This window comes from Engystomops pustulosus, chromosome 11 (assembly GCF_040894005.1).
Source record: "Engystomops pustulosus chromosome 11, aEngPut4.maternal, whole genome shotgun sequence".
NCBI classification, from domain to species: Eukaryota; Metazoa; Chordata; class Amphibia; order Anura; family Leptodactylidae; genus Engystomops; species Engystomops pustulosus.
In genome coordinates, this window is record NC_092421.1 from 42,187,908 (window position 1) to 42,199,939 (window position 12,032).

Below are 12,032 nucleotides of genomic sequence, written 5' to 3' on the forward strand. Positions count from 1 at the left end.
CAATAATTTACTTCCCGAGTTGTCCATAAAACAATTCTAGGATAGAGCTTAAATGAATTTTGATATTGTTCATGTTAATTAAATTTCTCTTTCATGCAGTGTTCTGTAAAACCATAATTCTCCACTCTTGAAACAAATTGAAGTCTGGTTAAAGGGAAAGAACTGCAGTTCATAACTAGACAAAGTTAATGGGTTGTACAGAATGTGATTAATTGCCTTAAATAAAAATGGATGAAACGGTATGAATATTAAATATCACTTTAATGGAACACATTAGAATTTAATGGAATATTTTGAGTTTGTTGGTTCAACTAGAAGCAAAGTAAATATGTAACATGAGCTTCACCTCTGATAAACTTCTCTTGTCCTGTGCTAGGTTTCTCGTTTACCAGCTTAGTTCTGTTAGTAGGAACTGTGGGGCTAGATTTCCTATGCATTAGAAGTTCTGAGCGACAGAAGCTTGATAAAAACAATAAACCACTTATAATCACCTCTTACCCTACCACCTATCACTTTTGGGTATCTGTTTGTTTACAACTGCTACTGCATTTGTTACAGTTGGGAAACAGTGGTAGGGATGGCATCTCTGTAAACAAACATAGATCTGGAAAGTAAGGATGGAACCATAGCTGAACGGCGGTTTTAGAGGAGGTTAGTATAAGTGGTTTAATATTGTTAATAGACCCCAGAACCATATACAAAATTTTACATTCCGAAAAACCCCTTTAACTTTTTAAAGGACAATCCCTTTACTTTGGGTATGTGAGGGCAGGAAGTGGGATAGGCCACACTTACTATAGTCTCTGCCAGAAAACCATAAAACTATAGCAAAAAACTCTGCAAGTTTAGACCTTATCTTTGTTCCACACTAGCAGAGATCTAGAAATGTAGACACCATTTTTTCCATTTTTTTTAATTTTTCAACATAGTCCCCTTTTAGAAAGATACACTTCTCCTAATATTCCTGCTTTTTTCTTAACCCCTCCAAAAAATTTGAAGAAGAATTTGTCGAACTCTCCAAAATATGCCTCTGTCATGATGATGACTTTCTCGTTTGCGATTAATTTTTTTTCCTGCAAGCCATTTCATGTTAGGGAACAAGAAAAAGTCGCAGGGAGCCAGATCGGGTGAATACGGGGAGTATGGCAGCAATTCATAACGCAATTCATGCAGTTTGGTGGCTACAACTCTGGATCAATGTGCCAGTGCGTTATCGTGTTGAAACAGCATCTTCTTTGTCGCCAAATGCGGCCGTGTCTCCTTTAATTTTTTGTTGAAGCGGTCCAATAACTCACTGTATTATTGTCAAGTGATTGTTCTTCCTTTTTCTAAAAAAAATCCATGAGGATGATGCCTTTTGCATTCCAAAAAATCGTCACCATGGCGTTTCTGGCCGATGGGACCATCTTCGCCTTCTTTGAAGCAGATTCACCGGGAGAAATCCATTGTTGCTTAGTTTGCTTGGTGTGTAATGATGAATGATGAATCCACATTTAAATGTAATCTGAAGGTAATCGGACCCCCCCGCGGCGCTTACCAGGGGGGTCCGCTGCTCCGATCGCAGCCCCGGGACTGCCGGTGCCCGGGGCTGCGAGATCTTCATCCGGAAGCCGGGTCCTGCCTTCTGGCAGGACCCGGCTGTAAGACACTGGGCATGCGCAGCATGCTCAGTGTCTTACATTACACAGTGCAATACATCTGTATTGCACTGTGTAACCTGTAAAATAGCTTGAACAAGTGATCAGAAGATCACTTGTTCAAGCTTAGATGTCATTAACTGTAAAAAAAAGTTAAAACAATAAATAAAGGTTTTTTAAAATAAAAATAAATAATAAAAGAAAGTGAAAGTCCCCCCAAACACCACATTTCCCTTTACACAAGTAATAAAGTATAAAATACACTAAATCACAAAAAAACCCCACTTATTTGGTATCGCCGTGTCCGTAACAATCTGTACAATAAATCCTAATCATAATTGGACCCTCTAGGTGAACGTGGTAAAAAAAAAAACCCAAAAACTTGCCAAAAATTAAAACTTTTTATCAAATTGCTTTATAAAAAATGTTCTAAAAAGTGATCCGAAAAAGTTACAAGCGCCAAAATGATACCACTGAAAAGAACAACTTGTCACGCAAAAAATAAGCTCACAACCAGCTCCGTCAACCAAAAAATACTATAGTTATGCCGCTATAAAGATGGCAATACTAAAACAAATGCAATTTTTTCTATTCTAGTTTTCCTTCAATAAAATTGGACAAATATAAATAAAACTATATAAATGAGGTATCACCGTAATCGTAGTGATCCGTAGAATAAAGATAATATATTAGTGTTATGCTACAGCGAACACCCCCCCCCAAAAAATGCTAAAAATCCAAAACAAGAATTGATGATTTTATTTTCCTCCACACGAAAAAAGTTAATAAAATTGCTTCGATAAGCTAAACACCCTCTAAAATAAAGTTTTTTTACAGTGCATCGCGTCCTGAAAAAAATAAGCCCTTATTTGTCTAAATTGCTTAAAAAATAAAGATTGTATAGCCTATTCCCAACGCGCGTTGTAATAGAACGGTGCGGCGGGTAGTGACTTCCCAACACGGTTCAGACACAGTGATCGGGGCAAGATGGCAGCTGATCCTAACAGCCATCCATCCTGCCCCATGGACCAGAAGGGTTACGTCCCCCCCACACACCCCCAGTTTATTATCGCTGCTATTGGCTCATCGATTCAGACGAGCCAATAGCAGCGAATTTACTTATGACGTCAGTAATACCGGTCACTATGTCTGTAGACACGGTTATCGGGGCAGAGTGGCGGCTGTTCCTGACAGCCACCAATTGTGCCTTGTGGTTCAGAGGGGTTTTGTTGCCCCCCTCTGTCCATGTTTGCCGCTATTGGCTAGTCGATTTGGTACAGCTAAAAGCAGCAATATTCGTCACAATGGGCATCGCTAGGGTGAATAAGAGCAACACTTGGCGATAATTTCCCTACTAAAACGAAGCTATGGTACAAAAGCGCTGGCCGTGCACATTGTACAGATTACGCTGTACAACTCTTACGAGCTGTTCCAATGTGCAGGTCCTGCCGTATCATTTCTCAGTTTTTCAAGAGGAAGATATTAGGAAACTAATATTGGGACAAGGAGGACTGGGCCCCTGTACCTCTGGTTTAGATGTTCCTGTATTTTGTCATGGCAGCATTTTCACGGTAAATTCTTCTGCTTCTAAAGGTAGGACTCAATAAAGAGTCTGTTCCAAAAGAGGAGTTAGGATGGACACTATATACTAAGGATGGACACTATATACTAAGGATGGACACTATATACTACTAAGAGACCTGCGACAACTCTAAGTGTGACAAAAGTTTAGATGGTCCCCTGGTCTATTCTACCTCCTTACACGCAACACATTCACAATTCACGCCCAACCTGTTGTGAATTCAGTAAAAGGAATAATTTAACAACTGGTAGGTCACGTTGCTCCCTATACCCCTCCATTATTTCATAAGGGGCGCCACATAACGGGCACTGAACGTCCCAGAAATAATTGCAATTTCCATCTTGGACTCCATCGCACATCGTATTTGGAAACCACCTGTATGTTCAAATGCTCATTTCACCACGTGTATTACACTACACCACATATTACACCTTGCTAAATTCCCCAAGGGGTGTACATTCAACAATTAGGGTCACTTTTCGGGTTTTCCTCCGCTTTGGTACCACTACGGCTCTCCAAATGTATCCTGACACATGTAAAGGATTTCTTGCAAATTTGGCCTCTAAAAGACAAACATCCCTCTTTTCCTCTACTGTGCACCCATAAAGCATTTTATATGCACATGTGGGGTACTTCTACACTCAGGAGTAATAGTTTTACACCTTTTTATTTAATATATTATCCCTTGTGGCTTACAAAAATTAGGAGTAAAGTGACATTTATAGGAAAATTTTCACCTTTTTAATGTTTAGGGCCTAATTGGATCATTCACCTGTAGGGGCAAATACATATATTACACATTGCAAAATTCTCTAAGGGGTGTGTGTTCAAAAATTAGGGTCACTTTTTGGATTCTTATCTGTTTTATACCACTAGGGCTCTCCAAATGCATGTCAAACATTTCTGTCAAATTTGGCTTCTAAAAGGCAAACATCCCCCTTTCCTTTTACTGTGCGCCCATACAACATTTTATATACACATGTGAGGTACTTCTACACTCGAGAGAAATAGGTTTACACATTTAGGGGGGTTATTACATTTTTTTTATCCCTTGTGGCTATAAAAAATTAGGGGTACAATGACCTTTATAAGAAAATGTTCACCTTTGTCCTATTTAAGCCCTAATTAAATCAAACACCTATATGGACAAATACTCATTTTACACCTTACTAAATTCTCTAAGGGGTGTGCTTTCCAAAATGGTGACACTTGTCGGGGTTCCCCTCTGTCTTGGTACCACTACGGCTCTCTAAATGCATCCTGACACATGTAAAGGATGTTTGTCAAATTTGGCTTCTAAAAGGCCAACGCCCCTCTTTCCCTTCTGAGCTTCACTGCGTACCCATACAACATTTTATTTGCATGTGTGGGGCAATTTTATACTCGGGAGAAATGCTAGTACACATTTTTTGGGGTTGTTTCATCTTTAATGCCTTATGGGATACAAAAATTAGCCGTAAAAGTGACTTTTTTGGGAAAATGTTCATCTTTTTCCTTTTAGGGACCTAATTGAAGCAAACACCTGTGGGGGAAAATACACATATTACACCTTGCTAAATTCTCCAAAGGGTGCACTTTCCAAAATGGTGACATTTGTTGGGGTTCCCCTCTGTTTTGGTACCACTAGGGCTTTCCAAATGCATCCTGACACATGAAAACTTTTTCAGCCATATTTGCCCTGCAAAAACGAAACAACGCTCTTTCCATTCCAAGTGCCCCCCTGTGCCCGTACAGAAGGGTACAGTGACACAATGGGTATTGGCATGCTCAGGAGGAATTGCCCTAAACATGGTAAAATGCATTTTCCTTTTTAACCCATTGTGAAGGTGCAAATTTTAGTGTTCAATGAATCTATTGTAAGATAAAATTACATTTCTGTAATTTCACTTTCATTTATCTTTCACCCTCTTGAAACGCTCTAAGGGTTAACAAAATTCCCAAAGGTTGTTATGAATATTTTGAGGGGTGTAGTTTCTAAAATGGTGTCATTTGTGGGGGTTTTCTATCATGTAGGCCTTATAAAGTCACTTCTAACTAAACTGACCCTCCAAAAGTAGGTTTTGATGATTTTCGTGAAAATCTGAAAAATTGCACCTAAAGTTATAAGCCTCCTAGCATCCTAAAAAAAAGTTAAAGATATTTGAAAAATGTTGCCAAGTTAAAGCAGACATATGGAAAATATTAGTTATCAAGTCATTTTAGTGATATGACTAACTTTCCAAAAAGTAGAAAATTTTGAATTTTGAAAACATTGTTTTTTTCAAAATTTTTGGCAAATTTCCATTTATTTCATAAATAAATACTAAACATATTGATTAAATTTCTCGACCAACATGAAGTACAATGTGTCACGAAAAAACAATCTCAAAATCAACTGGATATGTTAAAGCGTTCCAAAGTTATAACCACTTAAATAGACAGATGTCAGATTTTAAAAAATGGGCCGTGTCAGGAAGGTGAAAAGTGGCTTCAGCGTTAAGGGGTTAAATGGTAAAAAAAAGTATTATTGTGATACCCATGTTTAAACAGAACTCACATCATGACGATGATACCTGTTCCGCAATCAACAGACCAAGGATAGTGCACATTCAGGTTTACTAGTCTGTGACACTAATTTAATATAAGACTCTAGAACAGCAGTTCTCAACCTTAAAGTTAGCAACCCAAATGGGGACTGAATGACCATTTCACAGGGGTTATTTACAGTCATGACCAAAAGTTTTGAGAATGACACAAATATTATACTTTCACATGATCTGTTGCCCTCTGGTTTTTATATGTGTTTGTCAGATGTTTTTATCACATACAGAAATACAAGTGCAATCATATTATGAGTAACAAAAGCTTTTATTGATAGTTAGAATGAGTTAATGCAGCAAGTCAATGTTTGCAGTGTTGACCCTTCTTCTTCAGGACCACTGCAATTCTTCCTGGCAGCTCTCAATCAACTTCTGGACCAAATCCTGACTAATAGCAGTCCTTTCTTGCACAATCAATGCTTGCATTCTGTCACAATTTGTTGGTTTTTGTTTGTCCACCCGTTGATGATTGACCCCAAGTTCTCAATGGGATTAAGATCTGGGAAGTTTCCAGGCCATGGACCCAAAATCTCTGTTTTGTTCCCTGAGCCATTTAGTTAACACCTTTGCTTTATGGCAAGGTGCTCCATCATCCTGAAAAAGGCATTGTTGATCACCAAACTGCTCTTGGATGGTTGGGATAAGTTGCTCTTGGAGGACATTCTGGTACCATTCTTTAATCATGGATGTGATTTTAGGCAAGACTGTCTGAGAAGCAACCCCACACATGAATGGTTGCAGGATGCTTTACAGTTGACATGAGACAAGACTGCTGGTATCGCTCACCTTGTTTTCTCCGAACAAGCTGTATTCCAGATGTTCCAAACAATTGGAAAGGGGATTCATCAGAGAAAATGACTTTACCCCAGTCCTCAGCAGGCCACTCCCTGTACCTTTTGAAGAATAACAGTCTGTCCTTGATTTTTTTTCTGGAGAGAAGTGGCTTCTTTGCTGCCCTCCTTGACACCAGGCCTTGCTCCAAGAGTCTCCGCCTCACAGTGCATGCAGATGCACTCACACCTGCCTGCTGCCATTCCTGAGCAAGCTCTGCACTGCTGGTAGCCCAATCCCAAAGCTGAAAAACTTTTAAGAGACAGTCCTGGCGCTTGCTGGTCCTTCTTGGACGCCCTGTTGCCTTTTTGGCAACAATGCAACCTCTCTCCTTGAATTCCTTGATGATGCGATAGATTGTTGACTGAGGTGCAATTTTTCTAGCTGTGATACTCTTCCCTGTTAGGCCAGTTTTGTGCAGTGCAATGATGACTGCACGTGTTTGTTTAGAGATAACCATGGTTAACAGAAGAGAAATAATGATACCAAGCACCAGCCTCCTTTTAAAGTGTCCAGTGGTGTGATTCTTACTTAATCATAACAGATTGATCACCAGCCCTGTCCTCATCAACACCCACACCTGTGTTAATGGAAAAATCACTGAAACGATGCTAGGTGCTCCTTTTAAGGCAGGCCTGCAATGAAGTTGAAATGTGTTTTGGGGGAAAAAGTTAATTTTCTCGGCAAATATTGACTTTGTAATTACCATATTTTCCGGTCTATAAGGTGCACCAGATTATAAGGCGCACCATGCTCATATACAAAGTGCACCGGATTATAAGGAGCGCCTGATTATACGGATGAATGACCAGCAGATGGCAGACCTGTGCACAGTTCAAGGCAGCTGTTGTCTGTAAGTACGCTTCATATTTATAGTCCAAAAAATACGGTAATTGCCGTTAAGATGATCACTCTTAATAACATTCTGGAGTATATGCAAATTGCCATTATAAAAACTGATGCAGTAGACTTTTTAAAAATTAACATTTTAACATTCTCTAAACTTTTGGCCATGACTGTAAGACAATTGCAACTTGTATTCTGATGATATTAGGGAATGAGGCAAAGCTTACCTCCCCTAATTGAATAATCTAATGTATGCATCCTTAAGACACATGTCCATTTGACTAGGTAACTGACACTGGACAGTTACATCTGCGCGTGCCAGGTTCCAGATGCAATGGAATGAGGCACTATGCTGCCAACGTCTAGAGAAACACAAAAGGAGAGCGGAGACACGCAGAAGACCTGAGAGACTATGGGAGTGTGGACATGCAATTACTTTTGATTTCTACTCTGTGGCATCCCTGTGACAGACGGACACTCTTTTGCCCATCCCTGTGACTGCTGGCTATTTTGGGGGTGTGAAGAAAACATTTTTTTTTATAGTATTGAAAACTGTTTTTCTGTAACTCTGGTTGTGGTACATTAGTTTTCTGGTTTGGTAAACTTCTGTGTGAATGACTTCTTATTCTACTTCTCTCATTAGGTCGGCCACCAAATACTCTATTCTCTTCTGTCTAGTATTACCACCTGGGAGCTGTGTACCAAAACCAGGTAATGTGCTGTTACAATGTAAAACTATGTAATATATGTTATGTTCTATGTAAGTAGAACACCACCTGCAGCATGGCGGGTCTGCTCTGACCTTATAAGAGGCAGGCCAGCAGCAGCTCTGGTCTTTTATAGGGGAAGCTGCAGAGAATTGTGGGTATTTCAATTGTATAAAAGGTGTCACTGACCAGCAATCTGGGGGATTATGATTGTGGAGATTTGTGTTTTGCCTTCTGCTGGTCTGTGCGGCATCCACATAGTTCTCTGCGGAACCAGAGTCCAAGAATACTGAGACTAGCACAGGATTGCTGGTACCGAAACTTAGGAGAACAGGAACCATCAGACGAGGAGAAGTTGAATTCACAACTAGGAATGTTCTTCCTAGGACCTCTATGTGCTGGCACCTTCTGGACGTGGAGGGGACAACAGGACAAGCCCCAATGAAGTGCTTGGGACTGGCACAGTACAGGCAGATGTTCTCCTGACAACTTCTGGAACGTTCCTTGATGGTGAGACGAGCTCCGTTGAATTGCATCGGTTCTACTTCAGACTGTACGTCCGGAGATTGGAGTGCCTTTGGGAGACTGGAGCAAAACAAGGTAGCTGTAGAAGCGGAGTCTGTGGTTGCTTGTGATGCAATTCTTCAGCATGCTCCATTAACCACATGTCTATCTGGGTGGCAAGGGTGATGAGACCACTCAGAGTAGCCAGCAAGGGAAGACCGTCACTTTTTGAAAGTAGCAGCCAGGGCAGTGTCATTCCAGGAGATCTGAGAAGCCATAGTACGTAACTTGACGGCATACTCTGCCATGGTTGAGTCTCCTTGGCGTAGGTCCAGCAGCACCTTTTCAGCTGAGGAGGCTTGTGCTGGTTCCTCACACATGGAACGGAATTCAGCCATGAATGCAGTATGGGTGGCTGAACTGGATCGCCTCTGTCCCAAAGAAGTGTGGCCCTGGCCAGGGCCTTCCCGGAAAGTAGACTGACGATGGATGCTACCTTGGAAGGTTCAGTGACAAACTGGGATGGCATCAGTTCTTTGTGCAGCGAGCACTGGGTAATTAAGCTCCTGCACAACTTGGGATTGCCATCATACTTGTAAGGCATAGAGAGTCTGAGCCTAAGTTCAGCCACTGTTAGATAAGTTGGAGTAATGGGAAGGGTTGCAGGAACTGCCGCTGGAATGGTTGCTGGAGCATGAAGCTGGTGCACGGAAGAAATCAGCTGTTGCAGTGCCACAGTGACTTGACCAAGTAGTTCTGCTTGTGAAGCAATCTGCAGGGACTGCTGGGCGACAACCCTGGAAATATCAGCCAGTATCGGAAGCAGCATCTCGGTGGGTTCCATGGCCGGATCTTACTGTCAGGGTTCAGGGTCAGTGGACCCCCTGGACCACCACTGGAGATAGTACTAGCTGACACCTGGGACTGGAATCTAAGTGGAAACCTAGTTTTCACCAGAGCTTTCTGCAAAGCTGGATGGTCTTGCTGTGGCAGGGTGCCACCAGGTCGTTCCACAGGTGTAACCAGCCCACGGTAGCAGCCGAGGTTGTGGAACAGAATAGGAGTCCAGGCTCAATGTCAGGAACAGGCATTAAGTCAGGGCAGGTGGCAAAGATGCAGAGGTCAGGTCCGGGAATGGCAACAGGAGATAATGGCAGGCAGGTACAAGAACACCGGGAACAACACAAGGGACCTTTTTCTTAGAATATGAGCTTAAATATCTGACAGGGAATCCTGGGAACATCCGGCCTTTAAGGAAATCCGGGAGAGCCAGTGCCAATCAAAGATGCGCTGGCCCTTTAAATCTGGCACTTTTAGGTGTGCACGCGGACCAGACCGGACGGGGGCAGGAGCATGGAGAGGTGAGTTTGATGCCAGGGATTGGGGGACAGCACCACGGAGAGGGGCATGGCTGTACTCGTGATCCAAGACATGGATTGCGGAGGCACCTGTGACACACTGTCTGTCAGCCTGTGTCATCTCTGATCTGTCTCATCTCTCTTTCTGTGTCAGTGTGTTAGTAAAATGTCAGAAGCCAGATGAAAATCTACATAAACCTGTACACTGATAATGTAACCACATTATCACCCCACAGAACTAGATGGATAATAATATGCCTGCTTAGGGAGTCCCCGCTCAGAAGCATCCTTGGTTTGAAACACCACTGATCAAGTACCAATAACAGAGATAAGGGAAAAGGTAAATGAAGAACGAAAGTGGAGGGTGGGATAAAACATAATAATGTGCTATGGGTACTAATTATTCATACACTCAAAGTGCAAGTAGTTGGCCTGAGACACCAGAATGCCTTGAATTATTCTCCACTATTTCAAAAACTATTGACCAGGCTTGACTTTTTTCATTAATTTGTCTTAAAATCATAATCTAGTTAGTATTTTAAAGAGCAGATACTGACTTTACAAAAAGACATTCTAGAATGACCTGCTATGCTGACAACCATTGGATATTGTTCAATGACACTATTCACCTTTCTTTTGCCCTTGCTGGTGGAAACCATTTGTTTTTTGTGTAATTACCTGCCTTAGAGAAAATTTTTCTACAAATGACTCCATTTTATACGAGTTTTGCCAGGAGCTATGGCAGGTATGGACATCTGGTGTGTCAGTATTAAATACTACTCATTCTAAATGACTCTGATGACATTTTATGCATTTTAATGAGTAAAATAAATTTTGGGGAATGATACAGCAATAGATCTACACAGCCTGAAAAGTTACAGGGGTAAACGACTTTTAGTAAATACTTCTCAGACTGAATTAACCAAATGTAAATTGTGCAAAAAAAAAAAAATAAATAAATATCAGCAGAGATATTTTAACCACTTAAGGACTTATGGTCTGATTTACTTGCTTTTATAGGTTTTTATCCACTTGTGAGACATTTGACAATGGGTGGTGATAAAGGGGGGTTTGGGGGATTGGGTTTTTACTCCGTTCCTCTAGGCTCCAGTGGTTCTGTCCAGCCCCTTAGTCTGTGTTATTTACCATAACCACCTACTCCAGTCCTTCATATATCACAGGAATAACATACAACCCTCACAGATACTTTTATACAAAAAGACTTTACTAACAACATACATGTGACAAAGTAACTACATAAAATACATAGAGAACACAACTACACACAAACCTTCTTCTTCTGACCCCTCCTGGACTCCCAGTAGTGTGTATGTATATACAATATATTCCAACACTACAGCAGCTCCTGGATATACCCTGAAGAAGGAGTCACATCCAGTACCTGACCATATACATGTACATATAGAGACTCATGCACAATAGCATCTATATATCTATTCCTCCAATACACGTGCAGGGCAGAGATCCACGTGTGGATGGGATACGGCTACAGGTTATACATATAGTTACACTAATATATACACACTCACTGTAAACACTTAGCTATGTATATATATGGTAAAACACATAACACCTGGAATATCTATAGGTACACGTATAAAGTCTGCTATATTATAATAAGTACTATGTTATAATTACTCTTATAAAGTTATATACATACACAGACAGCACACACAATATATGACCTGGTTCCTTAAGTGCTGTTCATCCAGGTGGGGGTCAGGAAGCAAGAAACAGAAGAGAGCGATTTCTGGGTTTTACCATGCTTAAATATGCCTGTGCGTAGTCCCTCCCCACCCCCTTATAGCTCCACCCTAAGTCCCTCTTAGGATAGACCCCAGTGGGTTCAGGGAATCTCACACCTGGTTCATGGTGGCTTCTTACTGTTCAAAGTCTTTTGATATGTTAATGACCCATTGTCTTCAGTACACACACATCTCACACAGAATATCAGTGACTGTGGTCAG

General features: G+C 41.1%; 1 long non-coding RNA gene across 2 annotated transcripts in view; it reads right to left on the reverse strand.

Moving 5' to 3' along the window:
• The window catches only part of LOC140106410 (uncharacterized), a 273,463-nt gene that overhangs the window by 167,294 nt on the left and 94,137 nt on the right, over nucleotides 1-12,032 (reverse strand). The window lies entirely within an intron of this gene.